Here is a 27,902-nt window from a genome sequence, read left to right as displayed (position 1 = left end):
CATGTGTAAAACCCCTTTCTGGTCTCTAATTGGCCCCACTCCACCATAACTTCCTTGCTTATAACTTCTATGCCTCTATTTCTAAAGCCTAGAATCCTGTATGCTTTATCAACCACTTTCTCAATCTGCCCTGCCACCTTTAATACCCCTAGGTCCCTCTGATGAAGCCATTATTTGCCCCATACCTACATTAAATGTATTGTAGCACTTTTGCCATATATGTTCAGGGTCAGCAACAGTATTCATACCAGCATTTTGTCCTACCTTGTGAAAATTATATTTTGAGCAACCTAGGGGAAGGACCAAAGACCACAGCATAGTTTACATAAAAGTGAAAATATATACAAACATCCATCACTCATGTGTTCCTGGATTGAAGTATTGATCTTAGTCGGGATATATGTAGTAACAAGTGGTCTCAGTCTCAGTGAGTTGGTGAGGAAAGAATCAGCCAGCTTCAGATCTCTATTCAGTGGCCTTGGAAAGTGATATTTGTAGACATCAGTTGTGCACAGGATCAAGCTTGGTTATGATACCCTTCACCATCAAATAGCCCTACTGACACTTGTTATCTTGCTTTGAAGAATGGCTGCATGTATGAAGTACTAGGGTGCTTCCAGCATCAAAGGAACTAGCCACTCCAGAAGAGAAGATGGGGAATTACAGGGAGAAACAGTATATAAAAGGAAGATTCAGCTGTCGCTTCTGCTCATTTAGCAAGCCTACTCATACTGTCTTTTCTTTGTCTTGGAACAGATTTAATTGTCTACTTTTGGAAACTACCCTGTATTATATTGCATGTACATTAAATGTAAGGCAAGGATTAATGCACATTTTAACACTGGCAATGACAGGGGTTCTTCATTATAATAGGACATTCATAATACAAGTCTATTGTATACAGCAGATTATATTGCTATGTTGGTAATTCAAAATAAAGAGGCTCAGTTTTTCCCTCTCAAACCTAAACAGCCAGCAAATCATTCAAGCCATTCTCTTTTTGTTAATCTGAGTGTGTGCCATTACGAACATATTTCCCTTCATGAGCACTTTTCAGATGTTTTGGAAGATTTTGCATATTTCAGCTTACTCGATAGTATCAGGCTTGCCTCTGTGCACCTTCGGCCCACAACAAAGTTTGTTGGCTGCGATAAGAAACAGCTGACGATATGCATCGGTGGGAAAGCAGGCAGACTTTTTTCTAGAACTTGAGGCTAGAGGCTGGTGGGTGACGCAGGTTGTGTGCTGAATGTATTGGCTGTAGCGCTGGTGGGTATCGCCATGGTTGACTTGTGGCTCAATGTTCCATCAGATACCTCTCGTGAGGATGCAGTGATAAAACCTGTGAAAGGAAATGTTCCATTCGAAATTGAGAGCAGTGCAATCAGTGAGGTTTTATTATAATATTCCACTTTATCTTTTCTTTACACTCACCTGAAGCAACTTGCAAACCAGAAAACATTTTGTGTAGGCGGATGACAATACAGCCAGGAGCCATTTCATTACATTTCAGAAATAAAAAAGACCAAATGCAGGAAATCTGAAATAAAAAAGAGACTGCATCCAAAAGAAGTAGAAGTAGGTCAGTGTTTTGGGTGGGAACTTTCAACAGAATTTGTTGCATTCTTGGAATTGCATATCCCCACTGAACCAATAATTAATTAGGTTGTTATTTGCTCTGTGCATGCTGACATACAATGTGTAAGCAATGTAAGTGAACTCAATAATCTTTACAGCAAATCTTTGATTCTATCACATTCGATGTAAGGTTCAAATATTGGAATCTGACTTGGAGGTAGGGGAGTGCAATGACACACCTAGAAATAGCTTGGATTTCAAGATTAATATTTAGATAGGAAACATGGAACTTGTGTGAACTGAAATTGATCTAGTGCTTGCTGGGTGCAGAGCAACTACTTTGAATATAATTTTTCAGCATCAAGTGAGTTTTCTTTCATTTTGTTTTACATTTTCTTCTTCACAATCATGGGTCTTAGATTGACAAAATAAAATGCCATTTTGGATTTTACTCCGATTTGTATGAAAAAGGATTGATATGTAAGTTTTTTTTAATTTTTTACTCTATGTACAGGATGCGTGAGGTACCTGCTGGAAATGTTACTTATCTCACAAATCTGATGCAGCGGAACGTGACACTGTGACATTAGAGAGGTAATGTGGTAAGTGCTGCCTAATGAGCTGAATTGTGCAACACATAAGTGAAAATCAAATAATATTGTAGTGGGACTGCAGAGGAGATGGAGACAAGTAGAACAATATAATGGGCCATACTCGGGGTGAAACTGAGCTCAGAACATTCAGTTCAATTAAGAAACCGCTCATAATTCTGCGCAAATGATACTTACTGAATTGCCCAGGCAGGGAACGCAGTTAAAACATTGCCATTCAACCCTATTTGAAGATGTCATTACAGGAGGATCAAGTACACAACCTGGTTCAGTCAATGAAAAAGGAAAGATCTGCATTTATATAGCACTTTTCATGACCTCAGAATGTCCCAAAATGACTTACAGTCAATGAAGTACTTTGAAGTGTAGTGGCTGTCTTAACATAGGAAATGCGGTAGCCAATTTGCACACAGAAAAGTTCCACAAACACGTGATAATGACCGGATATTCGGTGTTAGTGATGTTAGTCGAGGGATAAATATAGGCTGTCATTATTTTGTTTCCTTTTATTCTCATCTAAAAGAGAGCTCTTCGGAAGGAGAAAACAGCAGTCGACCTTGGGCCAACAATAGTCATCTTTGCCAGGTGTGGAAGGGATTGTCACTCACGGGTCGACCTCTACAGCCACAGCAGGCAATGTTGAACTCAGAAATGCCATACACCCCGAGCGCAGTCCATTGTCTTCTGAGATATAAAGTGTAGTCTACTATGGAGTGTAGTCGATTTTACACAACTGAAAGCACTTGCTACAAAATTAATTTAATCATCAAATTTATTTAAGAAACTCATTTAATTTTAAAATTTAGGTTTCCTGGAGGGTAGATTTTCACCTTCACCATCTGGATGGCATCTGGCATAGTGGATATTCCACCGATTATGTAACCTGCATGATTTTCATCCCATTGATTTCAGTGGAATGAAAACTGGGTGGGTTCGGTAATGGACGGGCAGGCAAATTGTTCTGGCCGATGGCCACCCATGCAGTGAAAACAGAAATTTGGCTCCCTATTAGTTTAATACAACTTACTGAGTTTGTTACTGCATATGAACTTCTTCGCTGTGAGCTTCTTCAGCTTGTTTGCTATTTTACTGTATGTTTGCGATATTATTTTGAATTCTTTCCGATTATATTTTTTTCCAATATTCTCCTTCAATAGCTGGTTTGTGCTGGGTTAAAGTTCCACAAGTGTTGACAGCTGGTACTTCACTCAAATGACCATTCCTGATGTGTACGTCCAGACTCTGATGTCAACAGACTATCTGACCATAGAGGATACCAGAAGAATACTCAATCTGTCCTCACACAAGTATTTTTCAACAGGAAGCAATGGATGGCAATCCAAAGCAGAAATCCTGGCTGATAGTTTTCCCGTCTACACTCCAGGATACTGAGGTCATTTGGAGCATCTTACTACTGCACTGGCTGAGATCAAATAGCTCAACACTCAACAGACCAGGAATTGAATCTGAGATCCTTTGGTCTTACAACAAGGTATTTATTACGTCATGAGGAGCATTTACTCAATAAGCAATTAGAAAAGCTTTAAATTAATCAGCTTGAGAAAAACTTAATCTGAGTATTCTTTAGGAGAACAAAGTTGTTGGACCGAGACTCCATGTTTGGAGCAATGGCAGCACATATTGGCTGGTTTATAATGTCACAATGTACTTTTGTTCACTATTAAATATTGGTCTAAAGGTAACCAAACAATTGGTATACATATTACTCAAATCACTTGCTGCTAATTCTTAGTTGTGGTTGGCCTGCATCTAGTGTGATCCATATTTAGGCTATGATTTGGAAAGCTTTTCCCAGAAGTTTGTTTTCATTTCACAGGTTTACGGAAAAATGGTGCACTTGAAGTGGGCACAAGCTCTGTTGGCCCAAAGATAAAAATAAGCTGATGTACTGTTTCAAAACACTTATTAATAAACACTGAAAATAAATGAGATGGCTCCTCTTCGGTCATTTGGTAAGTGCCCTGACAGGTGTGGAACTAAGCCATACAGACTAAGATAATACAGGTTTAATCTCTAATCTGTGCTGAATTAGCAGGTCTGAGGGAAAGTTCTATGAAGTTACAACGATCCCTGTATGTCCAGGTTAAGGTGGTGGGTTGTGTGGGGGCAAGAACAAATCAGCCTGCCTTCCCCTCTCGGCCACTCTGATTAGAAAGTGTGAGTTTAGACATTAGGCCAGGACCATATCAGGCTTGGCTGTGCCGCCACAGTCAAGCTGCCTGTTGACATTCACTGTCTAGGCCAACACATGAAGAATGCCAACTTGTGCCAGGTATCTGCGGGCGGCCATTGCCCATGAAATCATATCTCTCCATGACTCAGGAGAAAAAAGAGAAAATTGGAAGACAAAAATAATTGAACAATATTTTTAAATCCTTTTTAAATTGGTGCAATTAAAAGTTATTATTAAATATTGTTGGCTGGCTAGAAAATTCACGTAAGCTGTGATGAGGAGAGAATGGCATCTTGAAAGCAGGCTATAGTCATACCAGTTGTGCTGGATTCTGAATCTGCATGCCCATTGATCACAAGAGTGCAAAGCTGATGGGTATGAGTTTGATCCTACAGATCCTGAGAGATGTTGCCCTGAATTTCTCAGAAGCTGGTTGCCACAAGGCCTGAAGATCAGTGATCAAAGCATCCATGTTGGATGATCTGCCTGACCTGGAGACCTTTATGTGAACAAGAGTGGGTTGGAGGTGCTCTTGACAATGCCACCAACTCCAGATAGTGTTGATTCCGTCGCATGCTCAGATATTAGCACTAAGGATGACTTTGGACTTTGCTGTGAGCCCTGCCATCAGTCTCAACTTCTTTGATATAATCCTCAGTGGCTCCATGTGAGTGTGATGCATATGTAGCAACCCATCATTTTAGAGCAGGACCCCAAAGATCTGAGTACACAGGCCCTGAAGGCAGTGCTGAGTTTTTCAGACTTCCCACTCTCAAATTCGACTTTCACCTCTGATTCCTCTGGTACTCCATGTGTTGTGTCTCACCCAGTGCCAAACCCTCAGCAAAATGGGTAGCACAGTGGCACAGTGGTTAACACTGCAGCCTCACAGCTCCAGTGACCTGGGTTCAGTTCTGGGTACTGCCTGTGCGGAGTTTGCAAGTTCTCCCTATAACTGTATGGGTTTCTGCCAGGTGCTCCGGTTTCCTCCCACAGCCAAAGACTTGCAGGCTGATAGGCAAATTGGCCATTGTAAATTGCCCCGAGTGTAGGTAGGGAATGTAGAATTAGTATAAATGGGTGGTTGTTGGTCAGCACAGACTTAGTGGGCTGAAGGGCCTAGTTCAGTGCTATATCTCTAAATAAAAATATTTACATTCACCAGATAACTTTCTCTGGGCTGGTGAGTGAGAAAAAAAGGGTGATGGCAGAGTAGATGAGGATGTGATTGGTTGAGCAAAGTGGAAGGTTGTTCACCTTATTTTTTTCTTCTCCTCCTTCTCATTGGCATTCTTGTGTTGGGTTAGCTAGAGGAAAAGAAAAAGATGTTATAGTGTCATACAGCTACTGTAACAGTTCTTCTGAAGATGCCAGATCATGGATTAAGAAGTGGGCAGGTGGGGTTCAAGTAAAGCAAGGCTGACTTCACTTCCTGTTGGGGAATGCTCAGAACAGGGTTGCGAGGGCAATGTGGGGCAGTCAATGAAAGCAGGGGAGAGGTGCAGATGAGTATTTTCCTCTTCACCTCCCTAAAACTTAATAAATCACATTGGAGCCCCCCCCCCACCCCCACCAATTAGGATCAGAGATAGGGCCACAATACTATGACCCTAATTTTTTGCCATGCACTTCAATCTAGAAAGGCTTCGCACGGGTAGGATACTTTGACTTAATTTATGTGTAACAGCTCGCGATTGAGTCTGTGATAGCCACAAACCACCGGATAATAATAACTGCTCAGACAGGTCACTGGCATGAAGCAGCAAAATCAGGAATATATTAGATTTCTGAACCTCTGAAGATTGTAGCACTACGAACAGGCATTCTGCTATAACGTTGCCTGCGACGTGTGTGAAATTTTGTAGATAGAACTGAAACTGGAAAGAACTGAAAAACAAACCTGAGTCATTGACTTTATGCAAAGGTCTTCAGTCTAGAACGTGCCACATTTTGTTTCAGATGCAAAAAAAATCCTTATGAAATAAAAAGAACATTAATCATTTGATGCTGGGTTTTTCTGATCTCAAGTCAGTAATTTACACAGCTACAATTGCCTAAAATTTGAGCTCAGGAATACAAAGGTGTGCCGGAATCATTGCAGTTTCCAGCTCCATGCACATTTCCTCCGCCTTTTAAGATAAATTATCAACAATCGACTTTACCAGATTATGATTTGGTCGTGTAATTAATGGAACATTCAAATACTGATAAGTTATGTAACCAGAACTAGTCAGGCAATATATACATTCGACTATCATCAATTGTTTAATTGCTATGAAGACAGTTTAACCAATCACTTAAAACTAAATCATATTAATGCTATGATAGTATATTGGATATTCAAGAGAGCATGTTTACAAGGCAGACAGCTTCAACAACGAAGATGGCATGGAGACTGAAAAGATCAGCACCTGCTGCTGTTGTGAATTGGTATGTACAGCTCTGTGTCATGGACTGGTAAAATATGCCTACATCTATAACTCTCTTATAGCAAGTTCCAGATTACAGGCAGCTACACAGCAATGTAAAGGGGAGGAAGGGCAGGGGTAGTGGTGGGGTGGGGTGGGGGGGGCTGGGTGGTGGCAAAAGCCCCAGGAATAGACTTAAATAAAAACATAAAATGCTGAAAATACTCAAAGTCTGACAGTATCTGAGCAGAGAAAAACAGAGTTAACGTTTCAGGTCAATGGTCCTTCATCAGGAATCCTTGGAATAGACTGTTGATGTGCCTTCTCAGTCAGGGAGTAGTGTGTAATGCAGGAGAACCTGAAGAAGGTAAAAATAACAGAAGAGTGAGGGGGGATGTCTTCCAAAGGAAATACTGTGTAATAAAATCAGTATATTCAGGCCCGAGGATAAGCATTAAATATAATACTGCTGTTTTGTGGAGAACAGATGCTTTGCAAGGCAATAGATTGATATAGTGATCAAGTCAGTACCTGTGAGGTGGATACAGTTCATTTTACCCAAGCTAGGAATGCCCCTGCCAACAGTCTAGTTAAAATTCATAATATACTGGATTACCCAAGTGAATTCTTCCAGCAATTTCTGTTTTGTTTCCTATCATTTTGGTTAAAATTCAGTGAAGAATGAGGAAGAAGATACTTGCTATTCCTAGTTGTCTTTTCCAGTGCACAAATAAATGTATTGTTTTCATTCACAATCTCTAGCCAAGCTGTTCCAGTACAGCTACAACACTGGCATCAACTTGTCAATGTGGAAAATTGCCCAGGTATATCCTGTCCACAAAAAGCAGGACAATCCAATATGGTCAATTACCGCTCCACCAATCTACTCTTGATCATCAGTAAAGTGATGGAAACTGTCGTCGACAGTGCTATCATGCGCCACTTAAACACCAACAAGCGGCTCATTGATGCTCAGTTTGGGTTCTGTCCGGGCCACTCAGCTCCAGACCTCATTACAGCCTTGGTCCAAACATGGACAAAAGAGCAGAATTCCAGAGGTGAAGTGAGACTGTATGCAGCACTTGACCGAGTGTGGCATCAAGGAGCCCTAGCCAAACTGAAGTCAATGTGAATCGGGGAAAACTCTCCGCTGTTGGAGTCATACCTAGTGCAAAGAAAGATGGCTGTGGTTGTTGGAGCCCAATCATCTCAGCCCAAAGACATTGCTGCAGGAGTTCCTCAGGGCAGTGTCCTAGGCCCAACCATCTTCAACTACTTCATCAATGACATTTCTTCCATCGTAAGGTCAGAAGTGGGGATGTTCGCTGATGATTCTACGATGTTCAGCACCATTCGCAACTCCTCAGATACAGAAGCAGTCCATGTCCATATGCAGCAAGACCTGGATAACATTCAGGCTTGGGCTGATAAGTGGCAAGTAACATTCGCACCACACAAGTGCCAGTCAATGACAATCTCCAACAAGACAGAGTCTAAACAAATAAAAGCAAAATACTGCGGATGCTGGAAATCTGAAATAAAAACAAGAAATGCTGGAACCACTCAGCAAGTCTGGCAGCATCTGTGGAAAGAGAAGCAGAGTTAACGTTTCGGGTCAGTGACCCTTCATCGGAACATCTCCCCTTGATATTCGATGGCTAAACCATCACTATACCTTTGACCAGAAACTGAACTGGACCAGCCACATAAATACTGTGGCTACACGAGCAGGTCAGAGGCTGGGAATTCTGCAGCAAGTAACTCACCTCCTGACTCCCCAAAGCCTGTCCACCACCTGCAAGGCACAAGTCAGGAGTGTGATGGAATACTCTCCACTTACCTGAATGAGTGCAGCTCCAACAACACTCAGGAAGCTTGACACCATCCAGGACAAAGCAGCCCACTTGATTGGCACCCCATCCACCACCTTAAAGATTCACTCCCTCCATCATCGGCACACAGTAGCAGCAATGTGTACCATATACAAGATGTCCTGCAGCAACTCACCAGGCCTCCTTCGACAGCAACTTTCAAACCAGTGACCTCTACCACCTCGAAAGACAAGGGCATCAGACGCACGGGAACAGCACCATCTGCAAGTTCCCCTCCAAACCACACCATCCTGACTTGGAACTATATCGCCATTCCTTCACTGTCACTGTATCAAAATCCTGGAACTCCCTCCCTAACAGCACTTGGGTGTACTCGCACCAGATGGACTGCAGCAGTTCAAGAAGGCAGCTTCTCAATGGCAGTTAGGGATGGGAAACAAATGCTGACCTTGCCAGCGATGCCCACATCCCATGAACGAATAAAAAAAAATTAATCTTCTGGTTCCCATTTCAATGTTTAAATGTCCCCCTCTACTCCTAGGCCACTACTAAAAGTTATTCTCCAACTGGCAACTGGAAGGGGTAAGAGACATGATATGGGCAATGATGCCTCACATCTTCCTTCCCCATGTGGGCCTCCACTCTGGACTTACTCAGGATTGCACAGCTAAGACTGAGAACTCAGCACATGGAGGGATCACATGCACAATTCCACCATGCCGCTGCATTATACTTGGAGTTGTAATGTGCTGCTCCTACACACCCCCTCATACCATTTCCATCTAACTTCTGAGGCCTTTCAATTTGAAAAGGTGAATGGAAAATGGAGCAGAGAAGGCACTCCTACCATGTGGCATGAAGAAATGACCTGTATTTGCTGCATGGAACAAAGCACAATCTATCCATTGACTGAGACAGGATACTTCCTCTCAGAGCATTATGATAACACTGTTTATGAGTACAGTTGTAGGAAGTGGAAACTATGGTCAAAATGTGACCGAGACAAATTAGTTAATCTTGCAAACGTGAAAGTCCCATTTTATACACGCCCACCTAGTGCAGCAGAGGAGTAAAGGTCACAGGTTTCTTTCAGCCACAATTTTATCCTGTCCCTTATCAAAATTTCACTTTTTGTTCACTGTATCTTGTTCTTGTTTGTGGCTCAATTTTAACTCCAGTAGCACGTGGACTCAAATTCCTGTAGTGTCTTTTTTGTTTTATTCTGAAGAGCATTTTTTTTGTAAAGAATTTAAGATAGAATTCTGTTGTACAAATGTTTAGTGTGCTTTCACTAAGTTCCTTTCTCAACTAGAAAAAAAGGTGTGAGCCCAACAGGAATTTCACACTCATATTGAAAGAAGGGGGGTAAAGAAACATCACTTACCTTTGAGGATTTACATTCTTTTTGACTAATGACAATACCTCAGTGTCTGAGTCTACAGAGGCCACTTTATCCACACCTACCTTGTTACAACAGGGGAATAATGGGGAGCCTTATCGGATAGCAGCATATATTGGAAATTCAGCCACTCAAGGTTTACCTTCCATGGTTGGAAAATTGGGCATTGCAGAAGCCCAACTTTCCAATGTACAGCAAGGTTCCTTGCCAGGAACTTGAAGGTGGAAAATTAATTCTTGGTGGCACTACCATTTGCATCCATTACTGTCTCACACAACTTATATTTATAAAGCATATTTAATATAATAAAAGATCTTGATGAGTTTCACAGGTGCATTATCAAACAAAATTTGATGCTGAACCACATAAGGAAATGTTAATACAGATGACCAATAGCTTGGTCAAAGAGGTAGGTTTTAAGAAGTACCTCAATGGTGAAGGACAATAAGGGGTGAACTCCTTATTTGAGATTCTACTGAAGTTACAAGTTTTCAGTGGAAACAGACAGTCACATAGCCCAGTCAAAAATCAAGGCCGCAAAAAGCATATATGTCTTGCAACCACAATGGAAGAAGGGATTGACACCTGATGACCTTAAGAACCAGACAATGGAAGGACATAGGCTCAAGTACTGTGTGGTCTAAGGATTGAAGAGGTGTGAAAGACTGGCCTTCCTGAAATCAATTATCAGCAGGAAATAGGTGATTGTGACTTTCACAGAAAAGGTATATCAAGAATGAGGACATAAGTTGCCAATCAGAACTAAAGGTTTGGGACATTGCCAAATCTGGAGATGAGACGGCCCAGCCAGCAGCAAGAAATGTATAAATGTACAAGGCGATCGAAGTGTGCTACTGTTCCTGCAAGGAGCCAAGGAAGACGGTAGAGCTTGGTCAACTCCACTGAGGGATCTAAGAACACCATCGGCAGACCAACAGAGGTGTGATTGTAAGTACAAAGTTAGGAAATTTAATTGGTAAATTAAGTTAGGAATAGGGAGTTTAACCTATGCTTAGCCTCCAGCAGGACAGGGTCCCAGGTCACATAACTGTAGTTGCAACTGTAATTTGTGATTGTTGACTGTAACCCTTCTCTAAGGATTGTGGATAATTCAATAAAATAATTGTGAGTTATCAGAAGAAACTTGTCTCGCTGGTTATTCTGTTCAAGTCATACATTTGTAATTCTGGTGTCACAAAATCGAGTTGTGGGGGGGTGGGGGTGGTGGTTTGAGTGAGGAAGATAATCCCCTACAATGGAGGAGAGAGAGGTAGAAAGGTGGAGAGGGTTAGGGAGGGAATTCCAGAGTTTAGACCCTAAGCATTTGAAGGCATGTTGGAGCGATTGAAATTGGGGACGTGCAAGAGGCCAGAATTGGAGGAGTGCAAAGATTTCATAAGGTTAACCAATGCACTAATTCTTCTTCTTCTTTGGCCTCCTTATCTCGAGAGACAATGGGTAAGCACCTGGAGGTGGTCAGTGGTTTGTGAAGCAGCACCTGGAGTGGCTATAAAGGCCAATTATAGAGAGACAGACTCTTCCACAGGCACTGCAGATAAAATTGGTTGTCAGGGCTGTTACACAGTTGGCTCTCCCCTTGCGCTTCTGTCTTTTTTCCTGCCAACAGCTAAGTCTCTTTGACTCACCACTCTTTAGCCCCGCCTTTATGGCTGTCCGCTAGCCAAGGCGATCACTGGCAACTGACTCCCACGACTTGTGGTCAATGTCACAGGACTTCATGTCGTGTTTGCAGATGTCTTTAAAGCGGAGACATGGATGGCCGGTGGGTCTGATACCAGTGATGAGCTCGCTGTACAATGTGTCCTTGGGGATCCTGCCATCTTCCATGCGGCTCACATGGCCAAGCCATCTCAAGCGCCGCTGGCTCAGTAGGATGTATATGCTGGGGATGTTGGCTGCCTCGAGGACTTCTGCGTTGGAGATACGGTCCTGCCACCTGATGCCAAGGATTCTCTGAAGGCAGCAAAGCTGGAATGAATTGAGATGTCGCTCTTGGCTGACATATGTTGTCCAGGCCTCGCTGCCATAGAGCAAGGTACTGAGGACACAGGCTTGATACACTCAGACTTTTGTGTTCTGTGTCAGTGCGCTATTTTCCCACACTCTCTTGGCCAGTCTGGACATAGCAGCAGATGACTTTCCCATGCGCTTGTTGATTTCTGCATCAAGAGACAGGTTACTGGTGATAGTAAGTTTTAGTTTTAGAGATACAGCACTGAAACAGGCCCTTCGGCCCACCGAGTCTGTGCCGACCATCAACCACCCATTTATACTAATCCTATGCTAATTCCATATTCCTACCACATCCCCACCTGTCCCTATATTCCCCTACCACCTACCTATACTAGGGGCAATTTATAATGGCCAATTAACCTATCAACCAGCCTATCTTTGGCATGTGGGAGGAAACCGGAGCACCCGGAGGAAACCCACGCAGACACAGGGAGAACTTGCAAACTCCACACAGGCAGGACTCAGAATTGAACCCGGGTCGCTGGAGCTGTGAGGCTGCGGTGCTAACGACTGCGCCACTGTGCCGCCCTAGTTGAGCCAAGGTAGGTGAACTCTTGAACCACTTCCAGAGCGTGGTCGCCGATATTGTTGGATGGAGCATTTCTGACGTCCTGTCCCACGTTTTTCGTTTTCTTGAGGCGAATGGTTAGGCCAAATTCGTTGCAGGCAGCTGCAATCCTGTCGATGAGTCTCTGTAGACACTCTTCTGTGTGGGATGTTAATGCAGCATCGTCAGCAAAGAGGAGTTCCCTGATGAGGACTTTCCGTACTCTTAGACGGGCAAGTTTGAACAACCTGCCATCTGATCTTGTGTGGAGGAAAATTCCTTCTTCTGAAGACTTGAACGCATGTGAGAGCAGCAGCAAGAAGAAGATCCCAAATAGTGTAGGTGCGAGAACACGGCCCTGTTTCATGCCACTTAGGATAGGAAAGGGGTCTGATGAGGCACTGCTATGCTGAATTGTGCCTTTCATATTGTCATGGAATGAGGTCACGATACTGAGTAGCTTTGGTGGACATCCGATCTTTGCTAGTAGTCTGAAGAGACCACGTCTGCTGATGAGGTCAAAGGCTTTGGTGAGATCTATGAAAGCAACGTAGAGGGGCATCTGTTGTTCGTGGCATTTCTCCTGGCGAAGGGAGAACAGCATGTCAATGATGGATCTCTCTGCTCGAAAGCCACACTGTACCTCAGGGTAGACACGCTCAGCCAGCTTCTGGAGCCTGTTTAAAACGACTCGAGCGAAGACTTTCCCCACTATGCTGAGCAGGGAGATTCCACGGTAGTTGTTGCAGTCACCGTGGTCACCCTTGTTCTTATAGAGGGTGATGATATTGGCATCACGCATGTCCTGTGGGACTGCTCCTTCATCCCAGCAAAGGCAAAGCAGTTCATGGAGTGCTGAGAGTATAGCAGGCTTGGCACTCTTGATTATTTCAGGGGTAATGCCTTCCTTCCCAGTGGCTTTTCCACTGGCTAGAGAATCAATGGCATTACTGAGTTCCGATTTTGTTGGCTGTTCATCCAGCTCATCCATGACTTACAGAGACTGGGCTGCATTGAGGGCGGTCTCAGTGACAACATTCTCCCTGGAGTACAGTTCTAGGTAGTGCTCCACCCAGCGGTCCATTTGCTTGCGTTGGTCAGTGATCATGTCCCCTGATTTAGACTTGAGGGGGGCGATCTTCTTGATGATTGGCCCAAAAGCTCTCTTAATGCCATCATACATTCCTCTGATGTTTCCAGTGTCAGAGGCCAGCTGAATACGACTGCATAGGTGTTGCCAGTAGTCATTTGCACGTGCCTGACTGTTCTTTGTGCAGTGCTTCTGACTACTTTAGGTGCTACGGATGTTAACTCGCTGGGGGCTTTCTTGTAGTTCAACAGTGCAATGCACTTAGTGGCTATGACAGGTTCCAGCTCTTCAAACTGAGATTGAAACCAGTCTGCATTCTGCTTCTCATGTTTGCCAAAGGTGATCATTGCTGAGTCATAGATAGCATCTCTGATGTCGGCCCACTTGGTCTCTGCATCCCCTGTAGGAGTGTTTTGAAGGGCATTTTCAAGTGAATTTAGAAACTTATGTAACAGCTGTGGATAAGAAATTCTGTTCGTATTGATGCGCGGGCGGCCCTACTGCTTGGAGTGATGTAACTTCTTTGGTTTGAGTCTAACTTTGCTGCACACCAGGGAGTGGTCAGTGTTGCAGTCCGCACTGTGAAAGCTGCGTATGATTTGGACACTGTTTATAGAGGCTCGCCTTGTGACGATGAGGTCCAGCTGGTGCCAACGACGTGATCTTGGGTGTCTCCATGAAACCTGGTGACAGGGTTTAGTGTGAAGGAATGAGTTGGTGATGCAGAGGTTGTGATAGGTACACAACTACAGCAGTCTTTGTCCATTCTCATTCATCTTTCCAATGCCATGGCGCCCAAGGCAGGAAGGCCATGAGTCATGGTCGGCCCCAACAAGTAATTGTGCAGTCATTATCTTGTACTTAACTTGTGGCTTTCAATCTCATTTTACAACATTTCAGAGTCTTAAGATTTTTTCTTTTTTTTTGCAAATATTATACTTATTAAGATGATCTATGCTTATGCTGGTGAAAGGAACACTACCCTGTTCTGTGAACCCAATGTTACCATAATATCAGGTACGGTTAAGCTTCCTCTGTATTCTATCTCAGCTCACAATTCAGAGGCACACCTCTATTACTATTGCACTTAAGTTTCATTTTTTTCCCTCTTTCCACATCAACCATCCTGTGGAGTGAGGCTGCCAATTTCACACCAAGTTAGGGACAGATTTGAGGTGGCTACTAGGAACTGCAGAAACTTGTTTCACGTTGGAATCCTAAGTCAACGGGGGAGACTTTAACTGCTCTTACTTATACCGATGCTGTTTTATTTCAGCTTCCAGAAGACCAGTAGCTGTGAACTGGATCCTGGTGTATATACTGTTTTCACTGAATTCAACATTCTCCTATCTATACAGCAGCCTCACAGACCCAGTTTATGTGGATCTTCCTTCTGGATAAGGGTGTCCGATTTAGCAATTCAAATGCTGATTTTGTATTTGTGAATGTTGACCTTCTAAAACATGAACGATAATGGGCCATATTTTGCTGGTAAGTTCGACAATTTCCCGCACCCTTCAGCTCAAATTGTTTTGCCCTGTAAGTTGCTGGACTAAGGTGCAAATTGATAACAGCATGGTGAGGGCAACGGGGCATCTGGGACCTTGGTGAACCATGGGGCCAACAGTGTATATCCTTAACAAATGAGATTTAAGGCTTGAGGAATATACAGAAAGGACTGTGAATCAGGGTGAATTAGAATAGGTGAACTCAATGTCAAATCAGGCACAGACAGCGAAATAGAGAGGGAAAGAAGATTGGTTTAAAAGAGAGAGAGTGAGAGAAAAGAGACAGAATGGAGAAGTAAGAAAAAAATGTAAAAATTCAAAATGCAATTTTTGTAACTCTCAGATAACAATTCATTACCTGAAGGAATGAGACTGCACACTTTTAATTGTTCACTTTCTCAGCCAGAGAGGTTGATTGGCACATTCTTATAAGGGTACTTACACTATTAATTACTAGACTTTAGCTCATGGTACAAGGACTAGGGGATGTAGATGCAAGGTTTTGGGCAAGAGATGCAGAGGGAATGTGAGGAAGAACTTTTTTACACAGCGAGTGGTAATGACCTGTAACTCACCGTCCACAAGGATGGTGGAAGCGGAGACGATGAATGATTTCAAAAGGAAATTGGATGGGACTTGAAGGAAATAAACTTGCAGGGCTATGGGGACGGAGTCAGGGAATGGGACTGATTGGATTGCTCTACAGAGCGTGGGCATGGACTTGATAGGCCAAATGGTCTCCCCCTGTGCCGTTATGTCTCTAATACTCTATGACTTAATTTTCTGTGGTGAACCTAATGGGCAATTAATGTGCAAATGCTGCAACTTCATGAAACTCACAGGGAGGTTAAGGGTCACTGCCGTTTTCTAATGGAAGAATGGTGCAAATTGTCCGCAATCTGCGGCAATTTGCAATTGAAGCACACCTCTTCCTCACCACAAGTTGCAGACCGATTTTCACATTAATAATAACAGCAAGCGTCGTTCAGATGCCATTATTTTTTCAGCAAATTCCTGCAAAGTAGCACCAAGATAAATGTTCAGGTTGGCTCAGTGGTGACAGTCCTACTTCTAAATCAGAAAGTTGTGGGTTGAAGTCCCACTCCAGGTCTTGAATATATATAATTTATAATATATAATTTAACATATACATATAATTTAGGCTGGCACATTTATGTAACATCTTTAAGTGATTAGAGCACTGAATTAATCCCTTCTATTTCATCATCAGCTGGATATATTTGGTATGTGGTAATAAGCAGGGGAATAAATAAAAACTGTCATTACACAATAAGCAGATCTGGCGAAGTTCCTAAGTATATATGGAAACTTTCGCCATTTTCACATTTCCTCTCATGCTTTATCTTCATCATTGTAAAGCACTTTGAGACATCACCCTGCATGTGTGGAGTGCAACAGAATTTGTGACTTGCTCTAGCATATTTTTGGCATACTGGACCAAAATGGGTGTTAAATAGCAGGCAGTTCCAAATTTCATACATTAATTAATTATTTTTCCTGATGGCTTCATGTCAAGATACAAACATATGTGCATAGACATATACATCTGTGTAAAGACATACAAACTTACATGTACAGATATATTTTTGTATAGACACACACAAAAGCTTACATATAGACTTATATGCTTGCATGTACAGAGGCACATCTATGCATACAGACACATTGGGGTAAAATTCAAATTGAAGCCAATGGAAAGGAGAATTAGATGTGATGTGTAAGATGTGGCTGATTTGCTACTGCTCATTTACTGCCCCTGCTGCAGTTAAATTTTACCCCCATTATATACACTCTTCATAGCTCCATAGGTCATTACCACTATGTCGGATGCAAATTCTTGTAGGTGGTTGGAGATTAGCTGCCCATTTTAGACTTTTAGCTCTTAAGTATAAAAGTGAAACAGACATATTGGACTGAATTTAATGAGGCCCGGAAAAGTACGACATTCCCGTGCATCACATACGATTACGCAGACGGTGGCCGGTTGACATAATGGAGATGCTAGTCAACCCCAGGTGGGAGGTGAGATGCTGATTCTGGCATCAGCTGACAGTGGATCGCCATCTTTAAAAGCCTGCCAGCCCTGCCGTGGAACACTCCATCCAGTTGGACCGTGCCGTACCACCTATCCTTCGTGGGAAAGTTTCTGCGGGAAAACACCTTTGACCACCAATCCATCAGGCAGTGGTCTGCACGGAATGTCCTCAAGGCCCTACGGGAAAAGGAGATGGTGGATCCTGTCAGATGGTTTCCCGAGCAGACTGCCAAAGTCATTTGGCAGAATGCCTCATCACCAGAACTTTCAAACAAGTACCAAGACGTAACTTGGTTGGTGGTGAGAAGGGCCCTCCCCGTCAGATCCTTCCTGTACGCCCGGAGTCTCACCCCCTCCACACGCTGCCCTCGAGGTGGCTGCGGTGGGGAAGAGACTGTTGCCCACCTCCTTCTGAAATGTGTCTTTGCAAAGCAGGTGTGGAAAGCGATGCAGTGGTTTTTGTCGAGGTTCATCCCAAGCAGTTCTGTAACACAGGAGTCTGTGCTGTACCAGCTGTTGCCAGGGGCGCACACCGAGATAAACATCAACTGCTGCTGGAGGACCATCAATTCGGTGAAAGACGCTCTTTGGTCTGTCCGAAACTTGCTGGTCTTCCAGCGCATGAGTTGTCCACGACCAAGTGTTGCAGAATGGCACATTCCAAGGTCCAGGACTACGTGCTGAGGGACGCACTAAAACTTGGGGTAGCTGCTGCAAAGGTTCAATGGGGAAAAACCACTGTGTAAGGTCCTCCCACCATAGTAAACTGAGGGGCTGGACCCATGGGAAACCCCTCGGGCTGTATACACCAAATATGGGTTTGTTGTAAAATGTACATGGCATGTAAAATGGAATGGAAGGGTTGTGAGGCAACTCACTCCTGTATTGAAGAAAACTGATCTCCTTTGCACTTTTTGGAATGTCAACTTGGTGCTGTTTTGAACTGTTTTATAATGCATTTTTTACAGATTTTTCTGAATAAAGTATATTTTTTGAAAAAAAAAGCCAGCCCTGTATTCACTCCTGCCTTGCAGTCAAAAGGTCTGTTTACTGTAAGGCATAAAAAGTCACAGCACTGTTTCCTACAGCACCCAATACCACCTCCCCCCTTCCAGGAAGAGTGGACAGGATTGGCCAAAGGTAGACCGGGGTGCCCCCAGGTTTCAGTGATGCCTCCCCGCAGATTCTTCTTCAGGCTGCAAGGGTTAGGCGGGAGGTTCCCTTCCCCAGCGATGGCAAGAAGATGTCCTTCCACCTGACCAATAAGCCTGGGTGGAGATCGCAGAGGTGGTCAGCAGCTGTGGGGTCACTCACCGCAACTGGATCCAATTCAGGAAGAGGTTCAATGACCACCTGTGTTCAGCCAAGGTTAGTCTGTGTTCCAATGCTCTTTTCTGGGGTTTGGATGTAATTACATGGTGTGCGACATGGTGAGGGTGCCACCTCCAACGCGATGACAGAGAGGTTATAACCTCATCCTGACAGATGCATGGCTGCATCTGGGCCACACGCCACCTTCGTTCATAGTTCACCCCCAGTAAATCCCATGACAGTGTACGTCATCGTGAGATATATCAGATCAGCCATTTGGGGACGAGGAGCCCATAGTAGCAGAACTATCATGGTGATACTTATATCAATTTATAATTTCTCCATCCTTCCACTTGCAGGAGAAGGGGTCCCATAACAGGAGAGAGGTGGCCAGGACTGGTGGAAGGGGTCCCTGACATTTGTCCTCTAAGCCATGCTGCAGTAAAGGCTTTAGAACTGGTGGGGAGCCAGGACAGATGCACAATATCTGACAGAGAGACTGGAATCCCTGCGCAAGAGTGATTATTGCCATTCATCAAAATATTCATAAATTATGGAGAACCACACAGGCATGTTTGCCGTAATGGGATATGTGCAGATAAACGCACACACGTTTCTATTCTGTCATGCAGGTTAGAATTTGCAGGTGACCGCAACCACTGAGGGACATCTGCCAACCCCTGAGGAGGAGGACCACTCAGAGGATGCACCGTCCCATGACTCTCCTGCACTTTCCACCAGTGTAGATACTTTCACCTCGGTGGGTAACCGGTCAGCATTAGAATCAGGATCACTAGCAGTTGGGAGCACTGCACACAAGCCAGAGCAGCTGGCTGAGGCTGAGACAATCAAGGCCTTCGACAGTTGGAGGTCTGTGGGTGGCCAGGCCCATGCTCAGACCCGGGCTAATGACAAGCCTTTGGTGTCAATGGCACAGGGCATGTTGGAGTTGCAGGGAGAGGTAAGGCAACACCTAAATGGAGAAGGTAGAGGGCATGCACAGCCATGAGCAGATGATGGAAGAGTCCATCCATGCCATGAGTGCTGCCATGTTCCAGGAATACGAGTGCATGGCTTCCTTTGTCAAGAGGTTGGTGACCCTCATAGAGAACCAGATTCCACAGATGTGCCTTGGCCATGAGCTCAACTCAGCAGTAGCAAGGTGCGAGAAGGACCAGGAGCCTGGAGACTTCTCCCACTCCTCACCCTTCTCTGGTGAGTGCGGAGGTTCAAGTGAGCCTTGACAGGGAGGAGGAGAGGCTGCCCTCCACATTTGGGGGCTCCCCTCCAGGCGCTCTGAATATAAACTTCAGCTTCTCAGCCCCTCCACCAGTGAACCCAGCTCCAGCAGCCACAACGCCCAAGGAGAGTCCTGCACCTGTGCTGGAAACCCTCAGGCAGCCGGGGCCCTCCAGGCCTCAAGCAGCCAGAGGATGGCTGCTGAAGTCATCTCAGGCCAAGGGGCATCTTGATCAGCAGCCTGTTCCAGCCCAGCTGCTAGCATAGGGGTCACACTGCATAGAAGCACCTGCAAATGTATTAAGAAAAGGACCTAGCCACACTTGGGGATTCACGACTTTGTAAATATGTTCTTTGGAATTTAATTAAACACTCTTTTGTGCCAATCATTATCTATCTGTGTGAAAACCATGTTCCATCATGTCATAATTGTGAGCTTCTGACTTCCACCCTACCCCTTATGCAGTGCCAATGTGACCACAGCCCTCTTTATCATGGCAATGTGACTGCAGATCTCATTAACATATGTTCTCCCATGGGCAGTAGCGCGCATTGCAGCTGGTCAGTATTCAGGGAACACAGATGGAAAGGAGATGGAAGACTACATGCATGACGGTGTCTTTATTGGATTCTCAGTAAGTGGCCATCAGGGTGGCTGAAAGCAGGTCATTATGAGGTTGGATCTTGCCTCCTTTGCACGTCGCTCAACATGTCTGGCCTCCATCGCCATATTGTCATCATCCAATGCTGCTCGCCTGTCTCTCCTCTCTCCTCTGCATCCTCCACATTGGAGGATGATGGTTGCTCAGGCGTATCTTCTTCATGTAAGGCCACCCCCTCTGTAGTGCTAGATTGTGCAGAACACAGCAGACCACCACAATATGTGAGATCCTCAACGGGGCATACTGCAGGGCTCCACCAGATCGGTCGAGGCAGCGGAATCCCATCTTCAGTAGCCCAATAGCCTGCTCAATGGTTGCTTGGGTGGAACCATGGCAAGTGTTGTTCCTCTCCTCTATTGCATTGCGAGGGTTCCTCATAAGCATCAGAAGCCATGCCTTCAATGGAAAGCCTTTGGCCCCAGGAATCCATCCCTGAAGGTGAGCCAGGGGATTGAAAAGCTGAGGTACTTGGGACTATTGAAGTATGTATGCGCCATGGCTGCTTCCCAGGAAGTGGGCACACACCTGCAGGAAATCCTTTCGGTGATCTCCGACCAGTTGAACGTTGATGGAATCGAAGCCCTTCCTGTTGTTGAAGGTGGCTGGCTGGTCTGTGGGAGCCTTGATGGTCATGTGCATACAATCTATTAGACCTTAGGAAATCCAGCTATGGCCTCGAAACCAAGGACCCTCTCGTCATGACTGTCAGGGTCGGTCCGGTAGCACACATAGTCGCCGACCCTCTTAAACAGGGCATTAGTCACCTTCTTGATGCAGTGGTGGACTGCAGCCTGGGAGACTCCACACATGTCCCGGGTGGATCCCTGGAAATATCCAGATGCATAGAGGTTTAGTGCCATGGTAATCTTTAGGGCCTCTGACATAGGGCGACCCCCAAATGCCAAAGGTTGCAAATAGTCCTGCAGAAGGCCGTATAAGCCAGTGATGGCCTCCCTGGAGAGCTGTAGTCTTTGCTGACCATTTTGCTCGGATGTTTGGAGGTAGCTGATGTGAGTCCTGTAGACTGTCTGGCGTATGTAGGCCCTTCTTGGTGTGGCCGGTGCTGCTGCTCTCGTTGTGGAGCTTCAGGGTCAGGCACAGCTGACTCTTGGGCCCACCTCCATCGGAGGTGCCTCAACATGCCAAGGAGATCCAAAAACACTGGGTGTATGAGACCCATGGCAGGTATCCTGGGGCCTTCAGATCACTTCAACTGCAGAGACGAGCCTACCTTGGAAAATATTGTGCTACCATCCTTTTCAACAGTGTGAGGCACCACACACAGTAACACAGCATTTATTATACCCTCTAATGCCTACCCACACGCAACTTAAACCCTTGCAGAGCCCCCGATAGACATAACCTCCTTGCAGAACCCGCAATAGACACAACCCCCTAGCAGACCCTACATCAGCAGAGCAACAATGACTGCAGAACCCCCCCACTTACCCTGTGCTACATTGGTCAGGATACCTCCCCGTCGCGGCACTGAGTCCTCTCGCCTCGGTGCCGCCAGCTTTTAACAGTCGCAAAGCTGAAGACACGTGAGTGCAGCACGCCACTCACAAAATCACGGTTCACTCATTAAATTGGAGATAATTACATTTAAATTCATGTTGAACAACACTACAGCAATTTAAAATAGGTTCTCGTTGTGTTGGGCCATCAATACTGCCGTGGTACTTCCCCACCTCTGACAAAATCAGGGAACTATGGAACAACGCTGGATTTCAAGGTGGAAATCGCCGCTGCGATGCTCTGTACCCCCACACTATCAGACCTGCTTTAAATGGCCGCACAAAATTCAGCTCATTCTTTTTGCCGCTGGATATATATTAACAGAAAGGAGGCCATTTGGCTCGTCAGGCCTGTGCCAGTTCAAGCTGTGCATCAGATCTCCCTATTCCAATTCCATTCCCTTTGTTTCTTGCCGTACACTTTCATCTTTTCTCTTCTCAGATATTTGTCTAATTCCCTAAATGCTGTGACTGACATGGATTCAATAGCTACAGTGTATTCCATATGCTCATAACCCTTTGGATGAAAACATTTCTAACCTCTCTCTTTGTGTACATGTGCACATTTGCCTGTTAGAAGCTGCAGACTGGAGAATATCAGTACCAACTGGATACTCCTGGGTGCTCAAGAAATGCAGGATTTTTTGGGATTAGGGAACTCTGAATTGGCCTGCCAGCGAGGGTTGGCCCTGTTAAAATTAATGGAGTTACTCCAAACACACCTTACTGTGTTATTGGAACGATGTGAAGGGAGGCAGAGATACAAAATGCCAGCCTCCTTGAGGGTATGAACATCAAAGTATTTAAACAAGGCAATGTAAAGGATTATAAATCTACCTTTTCAGGAGACAGTTTGTGAACTAATTTAAACTGAAAGTATTCCTCTCACACCTTCCTCCCCTTCAGGCAGAGAAGCATTTGACATGAAAGTCAGGGAGCAGTGCCTTTACAGAAAAAGCTGCTGAGACTTTGATGACATATTTTACTAGCAGTCTCAATGGCTAACAAATCTTAAATGCCTAGGTACACTTAATGAACCACAAAGTCTATATAATTAATATCAGTTTCAATTTATTAACAAAACTTTTTTGGTTTTTTGAACTGGAGTTCATATATTGTGAGTTAAACAAGTCTGGAAATGAACCAGCATAATACACTTGACAGTGCTGAGCGTGTATATTGTGCTGTTGTTATAGGCACTGTTTAGATTTCAAATGGTTCTGCTTCTTGCAAATATAGTAATATGTGGATTGGAGTAAAAAATCATTTTCATCACTGGGATTCCACCTTAATCCCTTGATGAAATAATCACCTGTAATTATTCACAACTGCATACACTCATGGGCTGAATATTCACATTAGGGATGGGTAATGCAAGCCAGGACAATTTCCGGGTTGCGAGCCCACCCCTGAAGGGGAAATAAAAATTATGCATGATATTCGGGGGTGGGGGCAACTTCATATCTGATATGGAAACGGTTTCGATGTCCAGTTGGTGGCCGTGGGGGGTGGTGGGGGGAATGGAGGCGGGACTTTGAAAGAGTGGGCTCAATTTAAACATGCCACGGCAGCCATTACTGTGGCTCCTGTTTAGATTAATCTGACAACTTTTCCAAAATGCCCCAGGAGAGCTAGAGGCCTAGAATCCAGGGCAGGGCTGCCCCTACATTCTCCGTTGCTTCAGAGGATGGAGGAGTCTATCCAGCTCTTGTGCGCCACCATGGCACAGGGCTTTGAGCACATGAGCTCCTCCATTGAGAGTGTGGCCAACCTCATGGAGAGTCATATGCAGCATCACTGTGAGTGGACGCAGGAGTGCGCACTTGGTGCATTGCACAATGTGTAGCATGTGTTGAGTGCGCTGATGGCGCAGAGATGTTTAGAGTGGATGCCAGTTGCGCCCCACCTGGTGTCCCCCTCCAGGCATCCAGTCTGCCCACCGGGAGCTGAGGATGTCAAGGAATAGGATGAGGGTATCACCCCTCACAGGGCACCATCATCATCCTCGGCCTCCTTGACTCCTCTGACAGTGGGACCCTCTGTGCTGCAGTGCCAAGTGATGGAGGCTGACATTCATGGCACCTTGATGAGATCTTCGCACCACACATCATGCCTGGCCACCTCCTGTACAGCTGCATCAGCTCGGTATTCTGCATCCTCCTCCTCACCCTCCATTTCCTCCTTCTCTCTCACCTCCTGCTCCTCCTCTTCCTCTGATGAGCTATGTGGTTCCAGGGCTTCACCATCCTATCTGGAGGGCCATGTTATGGAGGGCAGAGCAGACCACCAAAATGACCGAGATCTTTGCAGGAGGGTATTGGAAGGCATCACATGTCCAGACACCAAATCGCATCTTGAGAACCATGATGTTTCTAGTGAGCAGGTAGCATTGGCTGTATCACCTTTGTGCCTCTGTCTGGGACTCTCGTAGAGGGGTGAGTGGCCGTCTTCTAGGGATATCCATTGTCCCCCAGGATCTATCCATGGACTTTGGGGTTGGTGTGAAGATCTGAGGCAGTTTGGACTGGTGGCGGATGAAGGAGTCATGGCAACTGCCAGGAAAGTGAGCACACACATGGAGGAAGGTTTTGTTGTGGTTGAAGACCAGCTGAATGTTAAGGGAGTGGAAGTCTTTCCTGTTCATGAATTTCACTGGCCTGTCACTGGGTGCCTTGATGGCCACATGTGTGCAATTGATGATGCTCTGTACCTGGAGGAATCTGGGGCTGGTGATGAAATGCAATGCTCCCTGCGCCTGTGAGGCCTCATCTGCTGTGAAATGAATGTATCGTCCAGCTCTGGGGCAACAGTGATCTGCGAAATGCAGTGATGTGTGAGATGTCACCAAGGTCTGCAGCTGATCTCTAGAAGGAGGCAGAAGCAAAGAGGTTCAAGGCCACAATGAATTTGATGGCTACTGGCAGGGCATGGCAACCAGTACTGTGAGGTGTGAAGGCTTTGGTAATGAGGGCACAGATGTCTGTGACCATCTGCCTGGAGAGTCACAGTCTGCTGGAGCCATCTCCAGATAGATCCTTCTTTGCCAGTGGATAAAACCTGGCTCAGGTATAAAATGAAAACCCGATCCGGGCCTGACCTGACCACAGCCAACCCGAGCCGAGTCCGGGCCCTAGCCCTTTAATTTTTGTTCGCGCCCAACCTGACCTGTTACGACACGAATCTCCTTCATCTGTTCCGGCAGCAGGCTATTCCTGCAGATGGAGTTGTGGGGAATCATGGGTAAGTCTGATCCCATGACTCCCTGGAAGCAGTGTCCAGCCCGACCCGACCTGGGCCTGAATGCTGGACTTGGAATTTCGACCCGACCCGACTCGAATCCAACACATGTAGTCGGGTATAGTTGGGTTCAGGTTGGGTAACCAGGCTTTACTGGTGGATTGTCTGCAAAGGGTCTGGCCTCCATGTCCTTCCGTCCCTTTATTTCTCTCCCCTGCCTCCCTCATGCCTGGGACTCCACCCTTCCTGCAGAGGGTGTTGTCCCTCATCAGCAATAGGCCCAAAATCGTAGAGTTGTGCCCCCATTGCCAGCTGCTTTCCTCTGGTCAGCTGGTTGTCCAATTGTCCTTGGCAGTCTTGCACCTGCTCTTCTGCTCCCACAATACCAGGAGGGCAACAAACCCCTACACTACCCATTCTGCCTATTACATGCGCAGTGCCGAGGGCACCTGGCTACCAATGTCTGAGTCCTGCTCTGTGCCGTTGAAATGTTTATGCTTCAGGGGTAATTCTCTGGGGCAGCCATGACTAGCTCTGTACTGGATCCTCACTCAGTACCTTCTCCTTTCTACTGGTCTGGCCCAGACAATGCCTGTGTCCAGTGTGCCCCCATTAAACTCTCAACACCCAAAATCCCCCATTAATGGGCTCTTAATGAGCTCAGCAAATCACTTTAATTGGCCTTAATGGAGGATGTGGTCGGCTCACAATCCTGCCCTCCCCTGCCCTGATGATCATAGCCGGTGCCAGGAATGGGATTGGGAAACAGCATGCCGGTATTTTCTGGCCGTTAGCCTCTAATCCCAACCTTAGCAGGCCCTGAAAATTTAGCCACTTGTTCCTTATTTTCACCATTGTTCGGAGAAATACCTCAGATTCTAGAAGTAGCTGAGGTTTACACATGGCATTTTTGCAATTTCAGATAGGGGATTTCAACTGCTTAGTTCTGATTTCAGGAACAATTGCCATTTAAAAAGCTAGCAGTTTCATTAGAAAAAAATCTTTGCTGGGTGCAATCTCTTGCTTGTGCTGAGTTAGCTGATTCCAGACAACAGCCCTGGGCTAAGAAGGGAGAAATCAGTTTCTGGTCACCATCCAGAGACTGCTGATGGAAAGTAAGCATATCAACAACAACAACTTAAGTTTATATAGTGCCTTTAATTTGATAAGGCATCCCAAGGCACTTCACAGGAGCAATGTAAAACAAAATATGACACTGAGTCACGTGAGAAGTTATTAGATCAGATGACCCAAAGCAGAGTTTTGAATGACCTTAAGTTTATGGAGGAAAGAATGTGGCAGACTTGACAGGAGTATGCTGGAATAGTCAAGACTAGAGGTAACAAAGGCATGAATGAGGGTTTCAGCAGCAGATGAGCTAAGGCAGGGGCAAAGTTACAGAGGTGGAAATAGGCAGTCTCAACGATGGCGCGAATATATGATCGGATGCTCATCTCAGGATCAAATATGACAGACACCCAGGTTGTGAACAGACTGGTTTGGTCTCAAACGTTGCCAGGAAGAGCGATGGAGTTGGTAGCTAGGGAACGAAGTTTGGAGTGGTGACCAAAATCAAACTTCAATCTTCCCAGTACTTAATTGGAGGAAATTACTTCTCATCCACTACTCTTTGTTGATAAGCTGTCTGATAATTTAGCAACAGTGGAAGAGTCGAGAGAGTGGTGGTGGTGAGGTAGAGCTGGGTGTCATCAGTGCACATGTGAAAATAGTGTGCTGGCACTGCCAAGACTCACACATGAATAATGGCTAATATGATCACGTACCAGAAGGGGGTAATGCCAAGGCAAAAAGTGGCAGTACCTACTAGGATAAAAAGCAGAGAAAACTGAAAGGAAGGGTAATAATTTTGGAAATCCTCGCACTGTAGGGGAAAGGTGAAGAACTGAAAAGGACCCTAAGTAATTTCCTCTTGCAGATATTGACCCTGATTTTGCATTCAGTGAAGTTAAATCCATTGATAGGCAGACTCGGCCCTGGTTTCTCGCTTTGCCTTTATTTCAATTTTAAAGTACAGTAAGCAGGATGCAGTCAAGCCTAGATGTGAGTTCTTCAGACATTAGCACAGCTTTAATCAAATCATCCCTTTTTATACATTCAAATACCTTGGTTTTAAGTTTGTGAATTGTCTTATATGGTGCATCACTCTCTTTTCTCTTTGTGCTTCCCTCAGCAGTTTCAGCCGCTCCCCGTTTCGGCCTGTGGTAAATGAGTTTTCAAGCTGCTAATTTAATCAATTGCTGAGGCGATCAGGGTCTTTGTCTTCTGCTAGTTTAATCATGCACACGTTATCATATATCCCAACTGTCCTTTCTGCTCATTTTCAATTTAACTCCTTTCTTGCCATGTCGCAACAGTCAGCTGCGAAAGAGTGGTGCTTGACGTTCGTTACGTTTACAGCTCTCACAAACTTTTCATGGGCTTTTGCGTGGCAACTTAAAGCTATTGGAATTTTTGAGACAGCGTGGTGCCCTCTACAGGGCATCTGGAATCTGTGTGAATAGGACAAGCAACACTGTGTCTCTTCAACCAATCAGATTGAGGAATGCTAACTGAGGCACACAGAGTCTGAACCAGTAAGATTAAATTAGAATATTTAATTCAAAATTATGTAGAGAGAGAGTAAAGCAACAATAATGAATTTCAAAATGATGTATGTAA

General features: G+C 45.0%; 2 long non-coding RNA genes across 3 annotated transcripts in view; one reads left to right on the top strand and one right to left on the bottom strand.

Moving 5' to 3' along the window:
- LOC137376492 (uncharacterized) overlaps window positions 1–4,120 on the top strand; it is a 28,339-nt gene extending 24,219 nt beyond the window's left edge. Inside the window, exons 3-4 of the long non-coding RNA XR_010976254.1 lie at window positions 2,093–2,180; window positions 3,347–4,120. This is a non-coding gene — a long non-coding RNA (uncharacterized lncRNA). The remainder of the gene's footprint in view (window positions 1–2,092; window positions 2,181–3,346) is intronic.
- Window positions 326–27,653, bottom strand: LOC137376491 (uncharacterized). 2 transcript variants are annotated; one of them, XR_010976252.1, is made up of 5 exons: window positions 27,347–27,653; window positions 6,284–6,356; window positions 5,641–5,690; window positions 1,435–1,540; window positions 326–1,342 (listed from the first exon to the last, which is right to left on the bottom strand). It is a non-coding gene; the product is annotated as an uncharacterized lncRNA (long non-coding RNA). The 2 variants fall into 2 exon arrangements; XR_010976253.1 differs by lacking the exon at window positions 1,435–1,540.
- Between the last annotated feature and the right edge of the window lie 249 nt (window positions 27,654–27,902).

The sequence above is a fragment of the Heterodontus francisci genome, chromosome 13 (assembly GCF_036365525.1).
Source record: "Heterodontus francisci isolate sHetFra1 chromosome 13, sHetFra1.hap1, whole genome shotgun sequence".
NCBI lineage: Eukaryota > Metazoa > Chordata > Chondrichthyes > Heterodontiformes > Heterodontidae > Heterodontus > Heterodontus francisci.
Note: the sequence above shows the minus strand (reverse complement) of the source record. Positions and strands in the feature narration are given on the sequence as shown.